The sequence below is a fragment of the Bos indicus x Bos taurus genome, chromosome X, assembly GCF_003369695.1.
Source record: "Bos indicus x Bos taurus breed Angus x Brahman F1 hybrid chromosome X, Bos_hybrid_MaternalHap_v2.0, whole genome shotgun sequence".
Lineage (NCBI taxonomy): Eukaryota > Metazoa > Chordata > Mammalia > Artiodactyla > Bovidae > Bos > Bos indicus x Bos taurus.
Genome location: NC_040105.1, coordinates 102,139,688 through 102,164,909, shown reverse-complemented (window position 1 = coordinate 102,164,909; position 25,222 = coordinate 102,139,688).

Sequence of the window (25,222 nt, the reverse complement as noted above, 5' to 3'; positions counted from 1 at the left end):
TCTTGATGAAAGTGAAAGAGGTGAGTGAAATAGCTGGCTTAGAACTCAACATTCAGAAAAGTAAGATCATGACATCTGGTCCCATCACTTCATGGCAAGTAGAGAAGAAACAGAAAAAGTGACAGACTTTATTTTCTTGGGCTCCAAAATCACTGCAGATGGTGACTGCAGCCATGAAATTAAAAGATGCTTGCTCCTTGGAAGAAAAGCTATAACAATCCTAGACAGCATATTAAAAAGCAGAGAAATTGTTTTGCTGTCAAACGTCCATATAGTAAAAGCTATGGTTTTTCCAGTAGCCATGTATGGATGTGAGAGTTTGAGCATAAAGAAGCCTGAACACCTAAGGATTAATACTTTCAAGCTATGTTGCTAGGGAAGACTTTTGAGAGTGCCTTGGACAGAAAGGAGATCAAGCCAGTCAATCCTGAAGGAAATCAGTCCTGAATACTCATTGGAAAGACTGACACTGAAGCTGAAGCTCCAATACTTTTGACCACCTGGTGTGAAGAGCCAACTCATTGGAAAAGACTCTGATGCTGGGGAAGATTGAGGGCAGGAAGAGATGCAGGCAACAGAAGATGAGATAGTTGGATGGCATCCTTGACTCAATGGGCATGATTTTGAACAAACTCTGTGTGATAGTGAAGGACAGGGGAGCCTGGCATGTTGCAGTCAATGGGGTCACAAAGAATTAGACACATGCCACTGAACAACAACAAATAAACATTTCTGACCAACACTTTGATCCAAGAAAAAATTTCAAGAGACTTTAAAAATATTTTGATAAATGATAAGGAAAATGCAATGAAAGTAGTAATGATAAGGAAAATGCAATGAAAGTAGTGATTATAAGGAGATATATAGCATTGATTTACTATATTAGTAAAAAATAAAGATCTAAAACCAATAATCTAAGCTCTCACTTTAGGAATCTAGATAAAGAAGAGAAATTTAAATCCAAAATAAGTAGAGAAAAATAAACTATAATAAAAATTTGTACAGTATCAATGGAATTGAGAAGATGAAATTAATAGACAATAGGGACTTCCTCAGCAGCTCAGTGCTTAAGACTCCCCAGTTCTACTGCAAGGAAAGTGGATTTGATCCCTGGTAGAGGAACTAAGATCTCACATCCCACATACCTTACAGTGTGATAAATAATAATAACAAGAAAACCAAATATGCTTCTTCAAAAAGATCAATTAAATTGATAAATTTCTTGTTTCAACAATAATACCTTTGAAGAAATATGGAAATATGGTGAAATTGGACACATTAAAAGAGAGATACCAATCGAGTTGGGACACTGACCCAAGAACACATTGGTATAACTTAGGTCAGAAAATGTTTTGCCTGTGTTTTCTTTTAGTTTTATGGTGCCATGTTTTGTAGTTGAGATTCTAAGTCATTTTGAGTTTGTTTTTGTGTATGGTAAGAGGGTGTATTCTAAGTTCATTGATTTACATGCAGCTAACCAACTTTCCTAGCATCACTTGCTGAAGAGACTGCAGTTTTCTCATTTTATATTCTTACATCCTTTGTTGAAGATTGATTGACTATAGGTGTTTGGTTTTATTTCTGGGCTCTCTATTCAGTTCCATTGACCCATATGTCTGTTTTTGTGGCAATATCAATACAAACAAAAGCAAAAAGAAACAAATGGGACCTAATCCAACTTACAAGCTCTTGTACAGAAAAGGAAGCCATAAACAAAGTGAAAAGACATTGTACGGGATGGGAGAAAGTATTTGCAAATGATGCCACCGACAAGGCTTAATTTCCAAAATATACAAACAGTTTAACAGCAGCAGCAACAACAACAACAACAAAACAACTCAATATAAAACATAGACAGAAGACCTAAATAGATATCTCTTTAAAGGACATTCAGATGGCCAACAGGCACATGAAATGATGCTCAATATTGCTAATTATTAGAGAAATGAAAATCAAAACAACAGTGAGGTATCATCTCACACTGATCAGAATGGCCATCAATAACAAGGTTACAAATAACTAATGCTGGAGAGGTATGGAAGAAAGAACTTTCCTATACTGTTGGTGGGAATGTAAGTTTGTGAGGCTACTATGGAAAACAGTATGGAGGCTCTTCAAAAAATCATTTAAGAAAAGTCCATATAATCCAGCATTCCCATTCCTGAGCATATATAATTAAACAAGATACATCCACCTCTATGTTCATAACAGCACTATTTGTAGTAGCCAAGGCAAAGAAACTATGCAAATATCCATCAACAGTGTAATGGATAAAGAAAATGCAGTACATACATACAATGAGATAATATTCAGCCATAAAAAAAGAATAAAATAATGCCATTTGCAACAACATAGATGCAACTGGAGATTACCATACTAAGTGAAATAAGTCAGAAAAATAAAATACCATATGATATCACTTATATGTGGAATTTAAGATATTACATGAACTTATCTACAAAACAGACATGCACATAGAGAACAGACTTGTGGTTGCCAAAGTGGAGGTGGGGAAAGGGATGGATGGATTGGGAGTTTGGGATTGGATTAATAGATACAAACTATTATATATAGAAGGAATAAACAACAAGGTTCTACTCTATAGCACAGAGAATTATATTAAATATCCTGTGCAATATTGGAATATTGCAATAATGGAAAGCAATAATGGAAAGAGTATATATAAATGAATCACTTTTTTGTACAACAGAAATTAACACAACACTGTAAATAAACTATACTTGAATAAAATAAACAAACAGTCATACCTTCCTAAACAATGCATAAGTCAAAGAAAACAACTATTATTACTTTGAACTAAAAGAAAGTAAAAATACAATTTATTAAAATGTGTGGATGCAATGAAAGCTTAGAGAAAAGTTTACCTCACTGAATACATACTCTAGAAAATAATAAAGATCTAAAATTAATTATCTAAGCCTCTATCTTAGAAAATTTGAAAATGAAGAGAAAATTAAATTGAAAAGATTCAGAGGGAAAGAGAGAAAAATTAGAGCTGAACTGAATGAAATTGAAAACAGAAAATCAACAAGGAAAATCAATAAAAAACCAAAGCTGCACACTTTTAAAAAATATAAAATCAAGAAGGCTTTAGTAAAGCTAATTTAAAAAAAAAGAAAACACAAATTACTAATATCAGAAATGAAAGACAGTGTTGTCACTACTGAGCTCATTAACATTAAAAGGATAATGAAGAAATACTATGAACAACTCTATGTCTACACATTTGATAACTTTAGTTGAAAATTTTCTTGACAGATAAAATTTACCAAAACTCATAAGAAGTCATAGAGAATATGAATCAGCCTATATCTTTTTTTTTCAGCCTATATATTTTAAGAAATGTAATCAATAATCAATCAACTTCCAAAACTGAATGCACTAGGTCCAGATGGGTTCACTGGTGAGTTCTACCAAATTCTCTATAATATCTTTCAGAAAATAGAAGTGGAAAGAGTATGTCCAAACCTATTTTATGAGGCCAGCATTATCCTAAATTTAAAACCAGATAAAGACATTACAATAAAAGAAAACTATATACCAATATCTCTCATGAACATTGATGTAAAATTTCTCAGCATAATATTGGGAAATCAAATTGCATGTATAAAAAATTACACACTATGACCAAGGTGAATTTATCCCAGTTATGCAAGTGTGGTTCAACATTTGAACATCAATTAATGCGTTTCATCACATTAACAAGCTAAAGAAGAAAAATTGCATGATCATATCAATAGATACAGAATATACATTTGACAAAATATAACATCTATGATTAAAAACTCTCAGCAAACTAAGAGTACAAAATAATTTTCTAAACTTGGTAAAGAATATCTTCAAAAAACCTCCAGCTGACATAATACCTATGAATGAATTTTCTCACTAAGATCAAGAACAATAGAAGAATGTCCCCACTCACCACTCCTTTTCACTCCTGGATCTAATAAATGATTATAGCAAGGTTGCAGGATACAAGGTTAGTGTAAAGAAATCTGCTTTCCTATATATCATAAATGTACAAGTAAAAATTGAAATAAAAAGAGCAATAACATTTACATTAGCCCCCAGCACAGAACACTTATGTATAAATCCAACAAAATATTTCTAAGATCTATATGAAAGTGAAAGTGATATTTGCTCAGTCCTGTCCAATTCTTTGCAACCACATGGGCTACAGTCCATGGGATTCTCCAGGCCAGAATACTGGTTGGATAGCCATTCCCTTCTCCAAGGGATCCTCCCAACCCAGGGACTGAAGCCAGGTCTCCCACATTGCAGGCAGATTCTTTACCAGCTGAGCCACCAGGGAAGTCCAAGAATACAGGAGTGGGTAGCCTATAGCCTATCTTTTCTCCAGTGGATCTTTCCAACCGCAGTAAGTTATTTTTTAATATCAATAAACTGATTTTTAAGTTTATTTGCAGAGGCAAAATACAACATTGAAGGAGAAGAACAAAGTTGGAGGACTGACACCACCCAGCAAGACTTGCTATAGTGCTAGAGTAATCAAGACTGTGTGGTATTAGCAAAAAAAAAAAAAAAAAAAAAAAAGAGAGAGAGAGAGAGAGAGAGAAATAGAATAGATAGCTCAAAAATAACTTCTTTAAATATAATTAACTGATCTTTGACACAGGATCAACATACAATGAAGAAAATATTAGTTATTTCAAAAACTGGGACTGGAAAAACTGGACATCCAATATAGCAAAAGAGTGAATCTAGTCACAGACCTTATATCTTTCAAAAGAGTAACTCTACATGATTACAACCTAAATGAAAAAACTGTAAAATTCCTAGAAGAGAACATAGGTGAAAACCTAGATCACTGGGTTTTGGTGATTAATATTTAGGTACAACATCAAAACTACAATTCATGAAGGAAAGAACTGATAAGCAGGACTTCTGTAAAAGTAAAATAATCTCTGCTCTTAAGGGGGGAAAAAATAAAACACTTTCAAGAGAATGAAAAACAAACAACAGACTAGAGAAAATGTTTGCAAAAGATATACCTGATAAAAGACTGCTACCCAAAACATACAAAGAACTCAAATCTCGACAATAAGAAAAAATGGGCCAAGGACCTTAACAGACACTTCACCAAATAATAAATACAGTGGGAAAATTAGCATATGAAAAGCTACTCCTCATCATATGTCTTCAAGGAAATGCAAATAAAAACAACGACATATCACTACACATGTATTGAAATTGTTAATACTTGAAAAGCTGACAATATCAAGTTCTAGTGAAGATGGTGGAGCAAGGGCTTCCCAGGTGGTGCAGTGATAAAGAATCCACTTGCCAATACAGGAAATACAAGAGATGTGGGTTCAATCCCTGGGTCAAGAAGATACCCTAGACTAGGAAATGGCAACTCCAGTATTCTTGCCTGGAAAATTCTGTGGACAGAGAAGCCTGGTGGGCTACATTACATGGGGTCACAAAGAGTTGGCTACAACTGAGCACTCATGGTGGAGCAAAGCGATTTAGGCATCATGGTAGCCTGAGTCATTCCTTTATTAAAAAGTGGGCATCCATAAATGAATTCACTCTGTACATTATACCAAAACACCCAGTTGGTTTCTACTCACAAGTGCATTTGGAAGTGGTGGGAAAGAACCTCAGTGAGGGTTGCACATCCAAAGGAGTCAGTAAGCCTATGCCACCCCCACTTGCCAAGATTAGGAAAATGTGCCAAACTGGTCAGATACCCATTGGTGAAATAATTTGTGAGAGTCCAGTCTCCCTAATGGGAAAATCTGGCATATTGTCAGAGTGGGAAGTAAATGAGTTTAGATAGAGAAGGGAATACTTTTTAAGGGAGCATCCTGTCTCAGGGTGACTCTGCAAGGTACTGGACTTTTGGTAGCATCAGTGGCAACCTCTCCATCAGATGAGGTAGAAAAAAAAGTGGTGAGTAACTTCCCAGCTACTCCAGTTGTGTAGGTTGTGGCTGGAGAAACTCATTTCTGTCCTGGCAACAACCAGGTTTCTGAGGAGGTTACATCCATGCCTGGGGGAACGGAAAGGAAAGGGAAGAAGGCAGGTAAGAATATCACAGGAAACTGAAGGAATGTGTTTCCTGGTGAATGCTTTGGGACTTCAGCAGAAGGTCTGCTCACAGACCTCTTTGGGTCTGTTCCACTTGGGGATCTCTCTCACTAAGTACATAGGCATCCATAAAGCCACAGATGCTGTCTATTTCCCACCTCCTACCCTCATACTGACTCCTTGTGAATTCTCCAAAGTGCATTCTTGAGAGCCAGCTCCAGTAGGAGAAACTATAGTATGGTTTCTTGAACTCCTGTCATATTTGCATTGAAATCAGCAGTATGCAGCAAAGATAGTCACACTCACTCCTTTCAGGAAGTGTCTAGAATTTGCACATATATCCACTTCCAGCTCTTTGACCAGAAATATATTATAAATATACCAATCCAGAAGGTAATCCATATATATTCAGAACAACCTTGTACTCAGCTTAAACTGGGGCCATTGTTAGATGGGAAGAATAGATAATAGGGAACGATTAGTCATTATTATTATTACTATCATAATTTATATAACAATTTACCATAGAAAATCCCTCTTGTGAATATACTCATACCCTATCAGAGAGGCTAAATGAGTAAATGGAAACATGAACTCTAAATACTTCAATCCTACAATTGAGCCTGCACTTAACAATGGTGAAACCAATTTAAATATTAAGTGGTTATCCAGATAATTTAACAAAAGCTTTCTATTTTATAGAAAGAAACTTTAATATTGTCTGTTTAATAAAATGCAAAAGAAAAATTGAATGATGGCTGCTTTTCCATGTAAAAACAAACTAAAACAAAAAACACTTTATTCTTAGTTATATTACTCATTGTTTAACATTAATTGAATATCGAGAATATGAAATATCTTTTTTCCTGATTAAAAGATATTAATGATAAAGAAATCCTGATACTTTGTATCACCTGAAAACAGATTCCAAACCAAGATTAGCTGTATAAGACATTTATTAGAAGAGGTAATAAGAATGGGTCTTCCCAGGTAGCTCTAGTGGTAAAGAACTTGTCTGCCAATGCAAGATTTATGAGACAAGGGTTCAATCCCTGGGTCAGGAAGAGCCCTTGGAGGAGTACATGGCAATCCATTCCAATATTCTTGCCTGGAGAATCCCATGGACAGAGGAGCCTGGTGGGCTACAGTCCACAGGGTCGCAAAGAATTGAGCATGACTGAAGCTACTTAGCACACAAGCATGTAAGCAGAATAGGTGGAAAGAGAGCATTTAAAGTGCAATGCAGGTCTGACAACTGTGGAAGGAGACTGGGAAGAAAGCAAGTTTGGGTAGAAAGTCTTCAAAAACTGTTTTAGAAAAGTTGATGAGGAGTTCTTCATCCAAAGTCACCTGTTAAAGAAATCTCATACACTGCCTTAGTACTCCAGTACCCTTTCATTCTCAGTCATTGGTTAGCAGCAGGCAATGGGAAATGCAGCTTTGGTGTGAACATGGTGGATTTGGTACAATAACAGGTTGGACCACTAGTCGATTATGCTCCGCATGTAGGAGATCTGAATGGTACATCTATATTATTGCCACATTTCACCCTTTGCACAACAATTTTCTGTTGCCACTCCATATCCAAGGGTTTCACAGCTGTCATTTCAACCAACTGTGGATTGAAACTATTTGAAAAGAAAATCCAGAAATTTCCAAAAAGCAAAACCTTAATTTGCTGTGTGCTGGCTGTCAACACTTTATGTAGCATTCACATTTCGTTAGGTGTTATAAGTAATTTAGAGACAATTTAAAGCACACAGGAGGATGCATATAGGTTATATGTAAATACTATGCCATTTTATATAAGGGGCTTAAAGATACTTGGATTTTGATAATTGATGATTTTCTTAGGACAGATCCACCATGAATACTGAGGAATGGTTTCTCCATGCACATTCAGGAAGGAGTTTCTCCATGGTTCCATGAGCCACTGTTACTTAGGAGAAAGTTAGAATACAGAGGGAAATGAGATGAACTACAATCACTGTAACCATAGTTTGTCTTGGTGCCATAACACTTCCTCTTTCATTCTCTGTTTTAAATTTTTCTCACTCTCAATTATCACCCTGGTAAGTCTTAGTGGCTCATCTGGTGGTGTGATCCAAACCCACATTGCTTAGAGTTACTAGTCTTTGGTAATTATACCATTCTCGGGCTTGGATGGCTACACCTCTACCTACAATCATAGTTACAATGGGGCAAGAAAGTGCCAAAGTCACCCAGATAGAGCACATAGGTTCTCCACATATTCCTCCCTGATGCTATTATGACTCCTCTTGTTTTCTGTGGGTTCCTAGACAAAAAGAGTTAGAAGTGCCTTGTAGTAGCTATAGCTTGTATTGACAATTATATCCTTGTCATGTTCAATGGCAGGAGCAGGACTAACTTTAGGGAATTATAGGTACAGCACAAAATCCTTCACTATTTCATTAAGATTGATAGTAAATGACTTCATCCTGCTTCAACTCCTTGGTTCCAAGACTCATAGAATTTTCCTGCTGGGGACACAGCATCATATAGTGGTGTGCTATTTAATGCATACACCACATTATTCCAGAGTTTTCTTTCCAAGCTTTAACTCAGATGTGCTTTAAAGTACTTTTATTACTCTATGTAGTTGGCTGCTTCTTGATGGTGCAGTATGTGATATGATCAGTAGAATCCATATTTGTGGGGCCACTCTCATACCTCGTTTGCTGTGAATTGGGTCTTCTTGATGGATGCTAAGTTATTTGGGATTGTATGGCTTTGGATAAGGAATTCTGTAAGTTTCCAGGTAGTACTGCTTGCTGAGCTTCTGCAGATAAGAAAGGCAGACTCAAACCCAGAATATATGTTTCTTCTCTGTGACAACTAGTCTCTGTTTCTTATAAGATAAAAAGGGTTTGGTCTAGTCAACTTGATACCAAGAGGTTGGTTGGTGTCTTTGAAGAACAGTGCCATATGGAGGACTCATCATTGCTCTCTTTTGCTACCAGATTAGACATTCAGAGGAAGTGGTATTTAAATCAGCCTTGGTAATTGAGAACTGATGTTGTTGGACCCATATGCATTCTCTATCTCTGCCCTTATGGCCATTCTGTTGGTAAGATCATTGTGCCAGTTCCAGGGTGACCATTGATAAAGGCTGATGAATACATGACTGAGCAACAAAACTGAACTGAACTGATGAATATCAATTGGCCAAAGCATTTTACTACTTTTTGCTCAGTATCTCTTCCATGGTAGGTGTTAATGTTTGTTATAAAAATATTCACATTTTGTTCCCATTCCCATATGTCCATCCACAGGCCTCTACCTATGATCCCCTTATTAGTAATCTTCCAATCCTTTTATTTCCAGGCCTCTGACCTTATGGCCAGTTCTTAATTTTATTTCAATCACCTCCAGAACAAATCAGGATAGAAAAATATATCCTTTTCCATGTCATCTAATGGAAATATATTTTACAGGTGTTTGGCATTAAAATCACATTGTTGTTATGTACTTCAGTTCTAGAAGAGGATGTGACTAATATATTGCTTTTATGTCAGTAGTAAATAAAATTTGATCATTGTGTCATTTTTACATATGTATCCAAGATAACATTTTTTAGGTAGTGGTCATTTGTGAGTCCATTTCGGCTCTGACATTGGCTCTATTTCTTTTGCAGCCATTATTCAAATGAGCACTCCCACAATAATTGCTACACATTGTTTCATCCTCAAATTAGTCCAAATGGAATGAGAAAATATAGCCCCTTTTCAAATTAATCTAGGTTCCAAGATATGACAGGATGAAATATATTCAACATTTTCTTATTTTTTGAAAAATTCTCTAATTGTATTTTGATATTTTTGACACTATTCACATGATATGATTCTAAAGTTGTGAAGCCAATTATAAACCAAATAAAAACAGTTCTTGATTTTTAATAAGCTTTCACAAATACTAACATTTTGAAAATACCCAAGTAGAAAATTGGGTATCAGACAGCAACAAGACTTTCACTTCACACAGTTATATTAACTAAAATTTCTTCTAAAAGTTTCCCTCAATAGATTAAACATTTTTCACATCTGTCAAAATTTGACATACCATATCAGGAAATATTCAGAGAAAATTTGCTTTATATTCTCTTTTGTGCAGTTCATCACTTCTTCTATTTATCTGGCATATGTTGAAATCTTTGAAATATATGCCATAGCATTTTTATTTTCCAGGAAAGGAATATCTACTTTATTTGAATAGATATAACATTTTACAGAGGCTAAATATTTATTTTATCTGTGCTAGTTTTAGACAAAATTATTTTACGTTTTGTAACAATACAAAGACTTCTCACCTGCTTCCAAACTTATGTTAATTGTATTTGCATTTCTGATAATTACTTATCTCCCCACAATATCTCATGTATAAATTGATTATCTTAAACCCTGATATACAGTAACCTTATGTAACACACATAAACAAAATCTAGAAAATGAACTCAGAATTAATTAAGCCTCCTGAGGTTAAAAAAGAATTTTGACATATAATATCTGAACTACAAGCATAGTAATTGACATTCAGATAAAGGAGATAATACATCTGCATTTTCAAAAAGGCATCTAAGAACTTTCTTGAAAGTCTTAAACTTAAATTCTTTAGGTTTTGCTGATTTATTTCAAGCAAAACAAACTATGTTAAATCTCTGAAATAAGACACAATAGCCAGCAATTTACAATGTAAAGGCAATGATTTTTCCTTTAAAGATGCCAATCGATTCTCTAGTCATGTATTTAAATTATATACATGTATATTATATAAGCATGTGAGATGTGAATGTGTGCTACGTTACTACAGTTGTTTCCAACTCTGTGTGATGCCATGGACTGTAGCCCATGAGGCTCCTCTGTCCATAGGACTCTCCGGGCAAGAATACTGGAATGGGTTGCCATGCCCTCCTCTAGGAGATTTTCCCTACCCAGAGATCGAACTTGGGTTTCTTGCATTGCAGGTGGATCCTTTACCACTGAGCTATCAGGGAAGCTCTATATAAGTATATATAATCTATAATAATATATGTATATATAATATACATATTAACTAAATCAGCTGCATTTATTTTGAAAACATTTATTTTGAAACATTTTAAGTTTCTTTCTGCTAAATATATGTCAAATCAACAATCTAGCAAAATTAATAGTTAACAGCTTCTTAGAGTACTAGATTGGTCTTTTAAAAATATGGTGTTCTGTCACATGTATACTACATAGATTGTATATAACTACAATATATACTACCCTGATTTTCTTATGTTACATACATAATTTTGTTTTAAAGTAGAAAAATGTGCAATGCCCCCAAAAGGTGTAATATATTCTTATAGAAACAAATAAATACTCTCACTATTGTATTTAAAATAAGTGTGAAACATTCTGCGAGCTACAAATAATTAGTAAAAAAGACAGGGAGATCATTAGGAATAACATTAGTGTGTAGCAGTATAGTGGTCATTTGTAGTGAGAGGTGACCTCTTGGTCTATTTAGGAGTAAATAGTTCTTTTAAATCAATTTCTTTTGACAGGAGACTCTTAATGCCTACAGTAATTTCTGCCTCTAAATTGAGCAATTTCCACAGATATTTTAAATTTACCAATACACACTTATTTTGTAAAGATTCTTCCTTTGGTTATCTATGGAATAAATTCTAGATATCAACTCAAATGCCCTGCTCCTATCAATGTGAAATTAAATGAGGTAAGTTCTAATCCAACTAACAGAAACTATTTCTGCAACAAAGGACCAACATTCAAGTAGTTTCTCAGATATACACTGAAGGACTTCCAAGAAATAACATGAGTTGCATATGTGTGTGTGTTTGTGTGCTCAGTCACTCACTCATGTCTACCCCCTGGAATGTAGCTTACCAGGCTCCTCCACTCATGGAATTTTCTTGGAAAGAATACTGGAGTGAGTTGTCATTTCCTCTTCCAGGGTATCTGCCTGACCCAGGGACTAAACCCTAATATCTTATGTCTCCTGCATTGGCAGGTGGATTTTTTACCACTATACCACTTGCATAGCTAACAATAAAATATATATATATATATATATTTAATGGTGGTTTAATACACTGCAAATCAAAACTACAATGAGGTATCACCTCACACCAATCAGAATGGTCATTATAAAAAAAAATCTACAACAATAAGTGCCAAAGAGGTTGTAGAGAAGAGGGAGCCCTCCCTAAACTGTTGGTGAAAATGTAAATTGGTACAACCACTATCGAGAATGCTTCCTAGTGGCTCAGTGATAAAGAATCCATCTGCCAATGCAGGAGATATGGGTTCGATCCCTGGATAAGAAAGATCCCCTGGAGGAGGAAATGTCAACTCACTCCCTGGGAAACCCTGGGAAATCCCATAGACAAAGGCGCCTGGTGGGTTACAGTCCAGGGGTTCACAAGAAGTCAGACATGACTTAGCAACCCAACAACTATGGAGAATAGTACAGAAGTTCCTTTAAAAAAATTAAATAGAGCTACCATATGGTCTAGCTATCTCATTCCTGGGTATATATCCAAAGAAAATAATTCAAAAATATTCATGCACCACAATGTTCATTGAAATATTATTTACAATAGACAGGGCCTAAGTGTCCATCAACAGAGGAATGGATCAAGAAGATGTGGCAAATATATACAATGGAATATTACTCAGCCATATAAAAGAATGAAATAATAAAAACATGGGTGGAGCTGGGGCTTATCATATTGAGTGAAGTAAGTTAGACAAAGAAAGACAATTATCATATGATATTGCTTGTGTGTTTTCCCAGTAGTCATGTATGGATGTGAGAGTTGGACTATAAAGAAATCCGAGCTCCAAACAATTGATGCTTTTGAACTGTGGTGTTGGAGAAGACTCTTGAGAGACCCTTGGACTTCAAGGAGATCCAACCAGACCATCCTAAAGGAAATCAGTCCTGAATATTCATTGGAAGGACTGATGCTGAAGCTGAAACTCTAGTACTGTGGCCACCTGATGCAAAGAACTGACTTATTTGAAAAGACCCTGATGCTAGGAAAGATTGGAGGCAGGAGGAGAAGGGGACAACAGAGCATGAGATTGTTGGATGGCATCACGGACACAATGGACATGAGTTTGAGTAAACTTTGGGAGTTGGTGATGGACAGGGAGGCCTGGCGTGGTGCAGTCCTAGCGGTCACAAAAAATTGGACATGACTTAATGACTGAACTGAACTGATTGCTTATGTGCAGAATCTTAAAAATGGGTGCAAAATAACTTACTGACAAAACAGAAATAGAGATACAGATGTAGAAAACAAATGTGTCCAGAGTTAAGGGGAGGAATACATTGGCAAAATTAGAATGACATATACAGATTACTATAAACACGATAGATAACTAAAAAGGTATTTCTGTCTAGCACAGGGAAACCTACTAAATACTCTGTAATGCCCTATGTGGGAAAAGAATCTAAAAAAGAATGGACATATGCGTATAACTGAATCACTTTGCTGTACACTGAAAACTAACACAATATTGTAAATCAACTATACTTCAATAAATTTCTTTAAACAAAATTATACTTCAGAAATACTGACTGTTTCAATTGCTTGTTTTCAAAGTTGGGACCAAATTTTGGACTACTTCTATGTTCTCTCTTGGTGCCCATTGATATTTTTATAATGAAAGCCTTGCTCCTTGCTCAATGAGCAAGACTTCATGTCCATGTCTTCACAGCAAAGAACAAGATGAAAGTTTCTTTAGTGTCTTAAATGTACTCTCTGCCTTCCAATACTCCATACATACAATTTAAATTATTGATCAGAATCTTATTTTAGCCAATCTTTATCTTTTCTATTTGACAACTGTTCATATATTTGTATCTAAGAAAACAGTGATTCAGACATGCTGTATGTTTAGTACTGAAGCATGTGCCTAAGTCCAAACCCTCAAAGATCCTCTCAAAAACCCCAGGGCAGTTTTTCTTCACATTTGCCCTAACCTTGTTTACATTTGAGTCCAACATTGACTTAGTTCATTTATGTATAATGAATGTATTATTGTTTTCTCTTGATGTATTCTTGAGCTTCTATTTATCACTAGATGACATGTAATTATGGCCTTCTTATCTCTGTTTTGTATCATCTCTGAAATTTGACCTTGGTAGTATGAAATACTTAACAATATTCTTTAATAATTTGGTATGCATTTTGAGTTACTTTTGAATATTCGTATGTAATTTTGACCAAAAAATATGCCTTAGACTTCTAGTTTCTGATTCCACAGGCAAGGAGCTTGAAAGTCATCAGTCCTAACAACAAGTAAAAAGATGAACAGGCTGAAAAATCTGGATCCATAAGACAAGGGAGCATACAGAACAAACTGCTACCATCCAACCTGAAGACACAGAAATGTGAATGTAGGAATTCCAGGTTATCAAAGCAGAGACTCATGAGAGGAAAAGTCCAAGGGAACCAGTGTCCTGATGGGAAAACCTGAACTGATGAATTGCTGGAGATTGTGTGAAGAACTACGAGAGTTAAAATTCCAGGAAGACTCATTTATAGGGAGACTCACAAAATATTGAGTTACCTCCAGGAGTTCAAACAGGTTCCCACAGTAAACAGCAGAAAAATCTCACAGGTTTCTGGAATGGGTAAGAGGAAAGAATTAAATTTGAAATATGCCAGAGCACTCTGTTCTTAAAGAGGTTAGCCTCAAGGGAAACTAGCTAAAAAGAGCTTGAAAGTGTTAGTCACTCAGTCCTGTCCAATTCTTTGCAATCCCCTGGATTTGGTCCCTAGGCTCCTCATCCATGGAATTCTCCAGGCAAGAATATTGGAATGGGTTGCCATTTCCTCCTCCAAGGGATCTTCCTGACCCAGAGAATGAACCCGGGTCTCCTGCACTGCAGACTGAATCTTTACTGTCTGAGCCACCAGGGAAGCTGAAAAAGGAGCTTAATCAGTTAGCATTTTTCAGAGCCTAACTGACCAGGGAAAAAGGAAATACTCAACTGCAAGCTTTAGCCTTCTATGTGAAGAAGGGAAATGCCCTATTTCAGTGCATTCTCATTATTGTGTCCAAGCTAAAAGGGTAGAAAAACAACTGAGAAGTGCTACGTTCACAGTATAAGCACACAAAATGATTAGGTCCAAATCATAGGGCTGAAGAATACTTCCTATCACTTCATGACTCATCAAAACATTACTAAAAGACACTCTGTGATGACCTAGAGGAGTAGGATGGAAGGAAGGAGGGAAGGGAGGCTCAAGAGAAGGTGGTATATGTATAATTATGGTTGATTTGCACTGTTGTATGGCAGAAATCAATACAATATTGTAAAGCAATTTTCTTCCAACTAAAAAATAAATTAAAAAAACTTCATATTTACAGCAAACTCCTTTTACATGCACATCATAACTAGAATCAAGAAAAAAATTACAAAACAAAAGCAAAATAACAACACAATTTGAACAGAGAAAACATTCATCAGAACAGACATTGTAGGGATGTTGCAGTTATCACATTGGGAACTAAATAACTATGATTAACATGCTAAGAGTGCTAATGAATAAGCTAGACAACTTGCAAAATCAGATAGGCAGTGTAAGCAGAGAGAAGGAGATCCTAGAAAAGAACCACCTGAAAAAAATTCCTAGAGATCAAAACCAGTGTAACAGAAATGAAGAATGCTTTTAATGAATTTATTCGTAGACTGAACACAGCTTAGCACAGATTTTCTGAGCTAGGGAATGTATGAATAGAATCTTTTAAAGCCTAAAAGCAAGGAAAAAGACGAAAAAAACAAAAACAAAACAGAATATTCATTGACCGTATACAATGATATAACATATACACAAAGGGAATACTGGAAGAAGAAGGGGAAAATAACAGAAGAGATATTTGAAAAATAATGATTGAGAATTTCACAAATTAATGATAGACACCAAACTACAGATTCATATCAGAGAACACCAAACAGAATATGATGGGAAAAATAAAACTACACCATAGCATATTATTTTCTGTTACAGAAAATCAAAAATAAAGAAAATATTCTTAAAGAAGCCAGAGGAAACAAACAACATGCCTATAGAGAAGCAAAGATAGTAACTACATCCATCTTTTCCTCTGAAACTATGCGAGGAAGAGGGTGAAGTGAAACATTTTCTGGCTTATTTCTTTTATTTCCATTCAGTTCAGTCTCTAAGTCGTGTCTGATTCTGCAAACCCATGGACTTCAGCAAGCCAGGCTTCACTGTCCTTCACAGTCTCTCAGAGTTTGCTCAAAGTGATTTCCATTGAGTTGGTGAAGCCAAGAAACCATCTCATCCTCTATCCTGCTCCTCCTGCCTTCAATCTCTCCCAGCATCAGGGTCTTTTGCCAATGAATTAGCTCTTCTCATCAGGTGGCCAAATTATTGGAGCTTCAACTTCAGCATCAGTCCTTGCAATGAATATTCAGGGTTGATTTGTTTTGGGATTGATTGGTTTGATCACCTTGCTGTCCAAGGAACTCTCAACAGTTCTCTCCAGATCCACAGTTTGAAAGCATCATTCTTCAGTACTCAGCCTTCTTCATGGTCCAACTCTCAAAGCCATACATGACTACTAGAAAAACCACAGCTTTGACTATATGACATTTGTCAGCAAAGTGATGTCTCTGCTTTTTAATACACTGTCTAAATTTGTCATAGTTTTCCTTCCAAGGGGCAAGTGTCTTTTAATTTCATGGCTCCAGTTATGTCTGAAGTGATTTTGGAGCACAAGAAAACAAAGTCTATCACTTTTTCCATTTTTTCCCCCCATGTATTTGCCATGATATGATGGGATCAGATGTCATGATCTTCATTTTTTGAATGTTGGGTTTTAAGGTAGCTTTTGCAGTCTCCTCTTTCACCTTCATCAAGAAGCTCTTTAGTTCCTTTGTTTTCTGCCACTAGTGTGGTGTCATCAGTATATCTGAATTTTTTTAAAATATAAATGTATTTATTTTAATTGGAGGCTAATAACTTTAAAATATTGTATTGGTTTTGCCATACATCAACATGAATCCACCACGGGTATACACGCATTCCCCATCCTGAACCCCCCTCCCGCCTCCCTCCCCATACCATCACTCTGGGTCATTCCAGTGCACCAGCCCCAAGTATCCTGTATCACGCATTGAACCTGGACTGGCGATTCACTTAATATATGATATTTTACATGGTTCAATGCCATTCTCCCAAATCATCCCACCCTCTCCCTCTCCCACAGAGTCCAAAAAACTGTTCTATACATCTGTGTCTCATTTGCTGTCTCGCATACAGGGTTATCATTACCATCTTTCTAAATTCCATATATATGCCTTAATATACTGCATCAGTCTTTTTCTTTCTGGCTTACTTCACTCTGTATAATAGGCTCCAGTTTCATCCACCTCATTAGAATTGATTCAAATGTATTCTTTTTAATGGCTGAGTAATACTCCATTGTGTATATGTACCACTGCTTTCTTATCCATTCATCTGCTGAGGGACATCTAGGTTGCTTCCATGTCCTGGCTACTATAAACAGTGCTGTGATGAATATTGTGATACACGTGTCTCTTTCAATTCTGGTTTCCTCGGTGTGTATGCCTAGTAGTGGAATTGCTGGGTCATAAGGCAATTCTACTTCCAGCTTTTAAGGAATCTCCACATTGTTCTCCATAGTGGCTGTACTAGTTTGCATTCCCCCAACAGTGTAAGAGGGTTCCCTTTTCTCCACACCTTCTCCAGCATTTATTGCTTGTAGACTTTTGATAACAGCCATTCTGAGTGGAGTGAAATGGTACCTCTTTGTGGTTTTGATTTGCATTTCTTTGATAAAAAGTGATGTTGAGCATCTTTTCATGTGTTTGTTAGCCATCTGTATGTCTTCTTTGGAGAAATGTCTGTTTAGGTCTTTGGCCCTTTTTTTGATTGGGTCATTTATTTTTCTGAAATTGAGCTGCTTGTATATTTTTGAGATTAGTTCTTTGTCAGTTGCTTCATTTGCTATTATTTTCTCCCATTCTGAAGGCTGTCTTTTCACCTTGCTTATAGTTTGCTTTGTTGTGCAGAAGCTTTTAAATTTAATTAGGTCCCATTTGTTTATCTTTGCATTTATTTCCAATATTCTGGGAGGTGGGTCATAGAGGATTCTGCTGTGATTTATGTGGGAGAGTGTTTTGCCTATGTTCTCCTCTAGGAGTTTTATAGTTTCTGGTCTTATGTTTAGGTCTTTAATCCATTTTGAGTTTATTTTTGTGTATGGTGTTAGAAAGTGTTCTAGTTTCATTCTTTTACAAGTGGTTGACCAGATTTCCCAGCACCACTTGTTAAAGAGATTGTCTTTAATCCATTGTATATTCTTGCCTCCTTTGTCAAAGATAAGGTGTCCATATGTGCGTGGATTTATCTCTGGGCTTTCTATTTTGTTCCATTGATCTATATTTCTGTCTTTGTGCCAGTACCATACTGTCTTGATAACTGTGGCTTTGTAGTAGAGCCAGAAGTCAGGTAGGTTGATTCCTTCAGTTCCATTCTTCTTTCTCAAGATAGCTTTGGCTATTCGAGGTTTTTTGTATTTCCATACAAACTGTGAAATTATTTGTTCTAGCTCTGTGAAGAATACTGTTGGTAGCTTGATAGCGATTGCATTGAATCTATAAATTGCTTTGGGTAGTATACTCATTTTCACTATATTGATTCTTCCAATCCATGAACATGGTATATTTCTCCATCTATTAGTGTTCTCTATGATTTCTTTCACTAGTGTTTTATAGTTTTCTATGTATAGGTCTTTAGTTTCTTTAGGTAGATATATTCCTAAGTATTTTATTCTTTCCGTTGCAATGGTGAATGGAATTGTTTCCTTAATTTCTCTTTATGTTTTCTCATTATTATTGTATAATAAATGACCCAATCAAAAAATGGGCCAAAGAACTAAATAGACATTTCTCCAAAGAAGACATACAGATGGCTAACAAACACATGAAAAGATGCTCAACATCACTCATTATCAGAGAAATGCAAATCAAAACCACTATGAGGTACCATTTCACACCAGTCAGAATGGCTGTGATCCAAAAGTCTACAAATAATAAATGCTGGAGAGGGTGTGGAGAAAAGGGAACCCTCTTACACTGTTGGTGGGAATGAAAACTAGTACAGCCACTATGGAGAACAGTGTGGAGATTCCTTAAAAAACTGGAAATAGAACTGCCTTATGATCCAGCAATCCCACTGCTGGGCATACACACTGAGGAAACCAGAAGGGAAACAGACACGTGTACCCCAATGTTCATCGCAGCACTGTTTATAATAGCCAGGACATGGAAGCAACCTAGATGTCCATCAGCATGTGAATGGATAAGAATGCAATGGTACATATACACAATGGAGTATTATTCAGCCATTAAAAAGAATACATTTGAATCAGTTCTAATGAGGTGGATGAAACTGGAACCTATTATACAGAGTGAAGTAAGCCAGAAGGAAAAACACCAATACAGTATACTAACGCATATATATGGAATTTAGAAAGATGGTAACAATAACCCTGTGTATGAGACAGCAAAAGAGACACTGATGTACAGAACAGTCTTATGGACTCTGTGGGAGAGGGAGGGGGTGGGAAGATTTGGGAGAATGGCATTGAAACATGTAAAATATCATGTATGAAACGAGTTGCCAGTCCAGATTCGATGCACGATACTGGATGCTTGGGGCTAGTGCACTGGGACGACCCAGAGGGAGGGTATGGGGAGGGAGGAGGGAGGAGGGTTCAGGATGGGGAGCACATGTATACCTGTGGCGGATTCATTTTGATATTTTGCAAAACTAATACAATTATGTAAAGTTTAAAAATAAAATAAAATTTTAAAAAAATGTCACTTTTTGCCTTCAAACTGCTATGGTGAAAAGCTGTCAGACAAAACACCTCTGTTGCCATGACAAAAGAGTCACATGTAGGGGGAAAACAATCTAAGAGAGTGTTCATGTGTAAATATAGATAAAAGTGAATAAATAAAAAAAAATGACACCATAAATTAGTGTGAGGGCTTTAAAATAAATCATAGTAAAAAAGAGATAAGGAAAGAAATAGAATATAACCATGGCTTCATTTAGTTTTTTGTTTATTTCAGTCTCTCAGTTGTGTCCAATTCTTTGTGACCCCATGGACTGCAGCACGCCAGGCCTACCTGTCCATAACCAACTCCTGGAGTTTACTCAAACGCATGGCCATTGAGCTGTTTATACCATCAAACCATCTCATCCTCTGTCGTCCCTGTCTCCTCCTGCCTTCAATCATTCCCAGCATCAAGGTCTTTTCAAATGAGTCAGTTCTTTGCATCAGGTGACCAAAGCATTGGAGTTTCAACTTCAACATCAGTCCTACCAAAGAACACCCAGTAATGATCTCCTTTAGGATGGACTGGTTGGATTTCCTAGCAGTCCAAGGGACTCTCAAGAGTCTTACCCAACACAACATTTCAAAAGCATCAATTTTTCTGTGTTCAGTTTTCTTTATAGTTCAACTCTCACATCCATACATGAATACTGGAAAAAACCATAGGCTTCATTAGATGGACCATTGTTGGAAAAGTAATGTCTCTGCTTTTTAATATGCTGTTTAGGTTGGGCATAACTTTTCTTTCATGGAGTAAGTGTCTTTTTATTTCATGGCTGCGGTCACCATCTGCAGTGATTTTGGACCCCCAAAAATAAAGTCTGCCACTGTTTCTCCTGTTTCCCCATCTATTTGCCATGATGAGATGGGACCAGATGCCTTGATCTTAGTTTTCTGAATGTTGAGATTTAAGCCAACTTTTTCACTCTCCTCTTTCACTTTCTTCAAGAGACTTTTGAGTTCCTCTTCACTTTCTGCCATAAGGGTGGTGTCATCTGCATATCTGAGGTTTCTCCCGGCAATCTTGATTTCAGCTTGTGCTTAATCCAGCCCAGCGTTTTTCATGATGTACTCTTCCTATAAGTTAAATAAGCAAGGTGACAATATACAGCCTTGACGTACTCCTTTTCCTATTTGGAACCAGTTGTAACTGTTGCTTCCTGAGCTGCATACAGGTTTCTCAAGAGGCAGGTCAGGTGGTCTGGTATTCCCATCTCTTTCAGAATTTTCCACAGTTTACAGTGATCCACACAGTCAAAGGTTTGGCATAGTCAGTAAAGCAGAAATAGATGTTAATAATCAATAAAGAAGAAATTGATAGTTTTCTGGAACTCTCTTGCTTTTTCTATGATCCAACGGGTGTTGGCTATTTGATCTCTTGCTCCTCTGCCTTTTATAAATCCAGCTTGAATATCTGGAAGTTCACCGGTCACGTATTGTTGAAGCCTGGCTTGGAGAAATTTGAGCATTACTTTGCTAGTGTGTTAGATGAGTGCGATTGTGTGGTAGTATGAAAATTCTTTGGCATTGCCTTTCTTAGGGATTGGAATGAAAACTGATCTTTTCCAATCCTGTAGCCACTGTTGAGTTTTCCATATTTGCTGACATACTGAGAGCAGCACTTTTCACAACATCGTCTTTCAGGATTTGAAATATCTCAACTGGAATTCCATCACCCCTACTAGATTTATTTGTAGTGATGCTTCTTATTGCCCACTTGACTTAACATTCCAGGATGTCTTGCTCTACGTGAGTGTGAGTGTTCACAACATTGTGATTATCTGGATCGTGAAGATCTTTTTTGTACAGTTCTTCTGTGTATTCTTGCCACCTCTTCTTAATATTTTCTGCTTCTGTTAGGTCCTTACGATTTCTGTACTTTATTGAGCCCATCTTTGCATGAAATATTCCCTTGGTATCTTTAATTTTCTTGAAGAGATCTCTGGTATTTCCTATTCTATTGTTTTCCTCTATTTCTTTGCCCTGATCACTGAGGAAGGCTTTCTTTTCTTTCCTTGCTATTCTTTGGAACTCTGCATTCAAATAGGTTTATCTTTCCTTTTCGCCTTTGTTTTTCACTTTCCTTCTGTTCATAGCTTTTGTGAGGCCTTCTCCAACTTTTTTGCATTTCACTTTTTTTGGGATGATCTTGCCCCTGTCTCCTGTAAAACGTCATGAACCTCCATCAATAGTTCATCAGGCACTCTGTCTATCAGATCTAGTCCCTTAAATATATTTTTCACTTCTGCTGTATAATTTTTAGGGATTTGATTTAGGTCATACATGAATGTTCTAGTGGTTTCCCTACTTTTTTCAATTTAAGTCTGAATTTGTCAACCACAGTTAGCTCCCGGTCTTGTTTTGGCTAACTGTATAGAACTTCTCCAACTTGGCTCCAAAGAATGTAATCAATCTGATTTTGGTGTTGACCATCTGGTGATGTCCATGTGTAGAGTCTTGTCTTGTGTTGTTGGAAGAGTGTGTTTGCTATGACTTGTGCATTCTCTTGGCAGAACTCTATTAGCCTTTGCCCTGCTTCATTCTGTACTCCAAGACCAAATTTGTGTGTTATTCCAGGTGTTTATTCACTTCCTACTTTTGCATTCCAGTTCCCTATAATGAAAAGGACATCTTTTTTGGATGTTAATTCTAGAAGGTCTTGTAGGTCTTCATAGAACTGTTCAACTTCAGCTTGTTCAGGGTTACTGGTATAGACTTGGATTATATACAGGGGTATAGACTTGGATTACCATGATATTGAATGGTTTGCCTTGGAAATCATTCTGTCATTTTTGAGACTGTATCCAAGTACTGCATTTTGGGCTCTTTTGTTGACTATGATGACTACTCCATTTCTTCTATGGGATTCTTGCTCACCGTAGTAGATATAATGGTCGTCTGAGTTAAATTCACCCATTCCAGTCTGTTTTAGTTTGCTGATTCCTAAACTGTCCGTATTTACTCTTGCCATCTCCTGTTTGATCACTTCCAATTTTCCTGGATTCATGGACCTAACATTCCAGGTCCCTATGCAATATTGCTCTTTACAACATTGGATCTTGCTTCCATCACCAGTCTCATCCATAACTGGATGTTGGTTTTGCTTTGTCTCCGTCTCTTCATTCTTTCTGGAGTTATATCTCCACTAGCCTATTGGTCACCTATCAACCTGGAGAGTTCATCTTTCAGTGTCCTATCTTTTTACCTTTCCATACTGTTCATGGGGTTTTCAACGCAGAAATACTAAAGTGGTTTGCCATTCCCTTCTCCAATGGACCACATTTTGTCAGAACTCTCCACCATGACCTGTCCATCTTGGGTTGTCCTACACAGCATAGTTCAAATTTTCATTGGCCTTTAGGCTTCTCAGCCTTTTGGCTAAGATCAAGTGTGTAATCATGGTTAGAACATGATTAAGTTCTAGAAATTTCTCTAAGTATCTGAATACATCGGGTGTCTTTCTTATATTGGGTCCTTGGTAGTTTTAATATCACCAAGATAGAAAATACATGATTATGAACATTGCAGTGGTTCTCAGTGGACAGGAACCTCCTCTCCCTTGACCTCTTATTTCCATAAAGAGACATTTTGTTTGAAACTATTCCACTGGCCTCTATTTCCATGTATCACTCACTTAGTTCTTCTTATGTGCCAGGTTGAATACAAGGTACAGTCTGGTGGAGTCTTTACAGTATAGTAAGCTCAGTAAGGTAAACTTTGTTTTGAAGTTCAGAATTTCCTGTCTCTGATTCTATTATGATGAAGGGTAGAGAGGAGAATATTAGAAAAACAGTTTGGCTGTAAATCCAAAACCACATCATCTTATCATTAACATGATAATAGTTTACACTCTGTCTGACTCCTGTGTCTTTCAAATGGTATCGAAATTTGGTGGGCAAGAGAGAAAATATTTTTTTTAATATCTCTATAAACTGGCATTATTTGGGTTAGTTATATTTGTCACAGTTTGCATTCAGTGCTTTATAGAAATTCTCTCATTTATACTTCAAAATACATTTCTTAGGTAAACTATAATTTTCCTTGTTTTATAGATCAGAAACTTGAGACTCAAAGAGATTATATAATACACTCAAAGTTGCATGACTAAAAACTGATGGAGCCAAACTTGACTGTCTCCAAAGCCCACACTCTTATTTATTATAGTATACATGTTAAGCAATGTGTAAAATTATTAATATTTCTGGAGGGAGAGAAAGAAGAATTCTTCATTAATCTATTTAATATTTTATATGCAATAAAATTTCTTTTCTATTTCTAGGTCAAATTGTACTAGATATGTGGTTTCCTAATAAGAAAAGGAGACACCTTCATTCAATTCCCTGTATCCTCTCATTATAGAACACCTCACCTAGTCTCTTGTCTTCTTCTGTATGATAGACATGATCCTTAGAGTAGCCTATGGAGACTGTTTCAAAGAATGAAAGCAATACTTAGAAATAGTAATTGTAGGTAGAGTGATGTGATGGGCAATATTGAATTGGTGACTTACTTTCTTATCCTCTATTCATGAAAGTCTGTCAAGAATGTAAAAGACAGCCTGTCCTTTTATTACAAAAGAAGAAAAAAACAAATAACTAACACTGGGTGAAATTATTTATCAAATTACAAACAAGGGCACCATACTAAAAAAAAGGTTTTTTTTTTCATGAAATTATTAAACTGAAGTGCCATCTTAATTCTCCTACATAAAATATGCATATAGAAGCAGTACTGTGATCCTTCCTGACAAATCAAATGAGCTACATGACAGTCTTCATATCTTTATAAGAAGCAAGACCTAGTCATTAGCTTGCTACTATTGTACTAGCCAGACAATTTATTTTCAAGCACTTGTCAGTAGAAAAAAATTTACATTCTCTAGGTACTCACAATGGCACTGACATTTACTCAGAGTAAATCTAACATGGATTGGCTCAGTACAGCTCAGAATGACAGACATGACATTTACTGCTTCTGTACTTTAACCAATATTGTGAAGATAAGGTCTTGGATGTTCCATGGAATTGATGAAATATAATGTCAAAGCTAATGGATAGTCTACTTACCTCTATGATAAGTTCTAAGAAAAAATAAATTAAGGGCCTGTCTGTTGGTGTACTGTGGGAGAGAAAACTAAGTGAATAGAAATATATTTTCATCCAATTACTCGAAATATTTCTACTTATTGATAAGTTTATATTTCTTTTCACATCTATAAATTTGTTCTACTG